Here is a 3,342-nt window from a genome sequence, read left to right on the forward strand (position 1 = left end):
GGCTAATTTTTGTATTTGTAGTAGAGATGGGGTTTCACCATATTGGCCAGGCTGGTCTCAAACTCCTGACCTTGTGATCCGCCTGCCTTGGACTCCCAAAGTGCTGGGATTACAGGCGTGAGCCACCGTGCCCAGCCCAGGATTTCCTTTCATGTTTTGAGATGGAGCCTTGCTCTGACACCCAGGCTGAAGTGCAGTGGCATGATCTTGGCTCAATGCAGTCTCCACCTCCTGGGTTCAAGCGATTCTCACGCCTCAGCCTCCCAAGTAGCTGGGATTACAGGTGCACGCCACCACGCCTGGCTAATGTTAGTATTTTTAGTAGAGATGGGGTTTCACCATGTTGGCCAGGATGGTCTCCAACTCCTGGCCTCAAGTGATCCTCCTGCCTTGGCATCCCAAAGTGCTGGGATTACAGGCGTGAGCCATCACACCCAGCTTCAGGATTTCCTTTTCTTTTTTTTTTTTGAGACTGAGTTTTGCTCTTGTTGCCCGGGCTAGAGTGCAATGGCGCGATCTCTGCTCACTGCAACCTCCGCCTCCCGAGTTCAAGTGATTCTCCTGCCTCAGTATCTTGAGTAGCTGGGTGTACAGGCACCCGTCACCATGCCCAGCTAATTTTTTTGTACTTTTAGTAGAGACGGGGTTTCACCATGTTGACCCAGTTGGTCTTGAGTTCCTGACCTCAAGTGATCCGCCCGCCTTGGCCTCCCAAAGTGCTGGGATTACAAGGGTGAGCCACTGAGCCCAGCTAGGATTTCCATTTTAAGGCTGCGTTACATTCCATTGCATGTATAGACCACATTTCCTTGACCCATTCATCTGTTGATAAACATTTAGGTTGTTTCCATATCTTGGGTATTGAGCAGAGCTGCAGTGAACAAGGGAGGGTAGATATTTCTTCAAGGTCCTGATTTCAATTCTTTTGAATAAATACCCAGAAAGGAGATTACAGCATCATTTGGTAGTTCTGTTTTTAACGTTTTGAGGAACCCCTATACTGTTTTCCACAGTGGCTGCAGTGTTTGGTGTTCCCACTAGCATTGTAGGAGGTCCCTTATATATTTTGAATATTAACCCCTTATTAGTTATATGGCTTACAAATATTGTTCTTGGCCGGGCGCGGTGGCTCAAGCCTGTAATCCCAGCACTTTGGGAGGCCGAGACGGGCGGATCACGAGGTCAGGAGATCGAGACCATCCTGGCTAACACGGTGAAACCCCGTCTCTACTAAAATACAAAAAAGTAGCTGGGCAAGGTGGCGGCGCCTGTAGTCCCAGCTACTCGGGAGGCTGAGGCAGGAGAATGGTGTAAACCCGGGAGGCGGAGCTTGCAGTGAGCTGAGATCTGGCCACTGCACTCCAGTCCGGGCGACAGAGTAAGACTCCGCCTCAAAAAAAAAAAAAAAAAAAAAAAAAAAAAACAACAAATATTGTTCTTATGAAATCTTAAGCTGGGCAAGGTGGCTCACACCTGTAGTCCCAGCACTTTGGGATGCCAAGGCGGGTGGATCACTTGACGTCAGGAGTTTGAGACCAGCCTGGCCAACATAGCAAAACTCCATCTCTACTAAAAATACAAAAAAATTATCTGGGGGTGGTGGCACATGCCTGTAATCCCAGCTACTAGGGAGGCTAAGGCAGGAGAATCCATTGAAACCAGGAGGTAGAGGTTGCAGTGAGCTGAGATCACACCATTACACTCCAGCCTGGGGGACAGAGTGAGACTCTGTGTCAAGAAAAAAAAAAAGGCCAGGCACGGTGGCTCATGCCTGTAATCCCAGCACGTTGGGAGGCCGAGGCAGGCGGATCATGTGAAGTCAGGAGTTCGAGACCAGCCTGATCAACATGGAGAAACCTCATCTCTACTAAAAATACAACAATTAGCCAGGTGTGGTGGCGCACACCTGTAATCCCAGCTACTTGGGAGGTTGAGGCAAGAGAATCACTTGAACCTGGGAAGCAGAGGTTGCAGTGAACTGAGATTACACCATTGTACTCCAGCCTGGGCAAGAGGAGCGAAACTCCGTTTCAAAACTTCAAAACATAAAAAAAACCTGAACTCCTCATCTCGGGTAGACCACACCAGGAAAAGAGTAGCATAGTGACATTGCCAGGTTGAGGGTTCAATCTAGTCCCAGTTCTCCACTTCCTGGCTGTGTGACTTTATACAAGTAGCCTTACCTCTCTGGGCCTCAATGCCCTTATGGGATTAATAAGGCCCAGTTTGCAAGGTTCTTAGGAAGATCCTTTTGAGACCACGGAGTTAAAACATCCTTAGCACAGGGCAAGTAGATGGGGCATTGGAGGGTTTGTGAGGAGTCCCTGAGGTACAGCCTCTGCCCTCTCCCGCAGCCCCTACCCTCTCCGGCACCCCTGGCCCACAGTGAAGAAGCACTCAGGAGATAATTTTCTATAGGCTTTTTATTGGTGGCACCTGGCGCCACATGGCGGCAGTCCTCAGCACAGGTGCTGGGGTGTGGGAAAGGTGCTCATGAGTTAATCTTGAGTTTCTCCTTCACTTTCCAAATATCTCTGAAAACCAATCCCTGTGGGGAGGGATAAGGAAGGGGGTCACTGTGTGCAGCTCCCTCCCAGGCTGTCCAAATTCTACCTGCTACCTGACTCCCACCTCTTCCCCTTCCTGAATCTCCATCCCCACTGTCTGTGGGATTAAGAGGACTGCTGGGCTGGGTGGGCCAACTTCTGTGCTTTAGTTTCCCAGATGGACCAGAGTACGATGAAGTCTAAACACTTTACCCTTGACTGGGCATGGTGGCTCACGCCTGTAATCCCAGCACTTTGGAAGGCCAAGACGGGCAGATCACTTGAGGTCAGGAGTTCAGGACCAGCCTGGCCAACATGGCGAATCCCTGTCTCTACTAAATTACAAAAATTAGCCACACATGGTGGTGCACGCCAGCTACTCAGGAGGCTGAGGCAGAATTGCTTGAACCTGGGAGGTGGAGATCACAATGAGTCAAGATCACGCCACCGCATTCCAGCCTAGGCAACAGGGCGTGACTCCGTCTCAGAAAAAAAAAAAAAAGAAAACTTCACCCTGGCTTTCAAGGCCTGCCATCTCTTGCTACCAACTCTTTCTTTCAATCTGCCCTTGCCTTAGCTCTTCTCATTCAAAGGTACTTTCCAGTCTCCCTGCCTATGCCCAGGCTGTTCACATGCCTGGAATGCCACCCGCTCTTGATTATGATTATCGATCAACCTTCTTGGCTTAGGACCTTTGCCTCTCCCTTCAGCCTGCCTTCCTTCCTTCCTTCCTTCCGTCCGTCCGTCCTTCCGTCCGTCCGTCCGTCCTTCCTTCCTTCCTTCCTTCTCCCCTCCC

This window comes from Rhinopithecus bieti, unplaced genomic scaffold (genome assembly GCF_001698545.2).
Source record: "Rhinopithecus bieti isolate Rb0 unplaced genomic scaffold, ASM169854v2 scaffold_7888, whole genome shotgun sequence".
In the NCBI taxonomy this organism is placed as follows: Eukaryota; Metazoa; Chordata; class Mammalia; order Primates; family Cercopithecidae; genus Rhinopithecus; species Rhinopithecus bieti.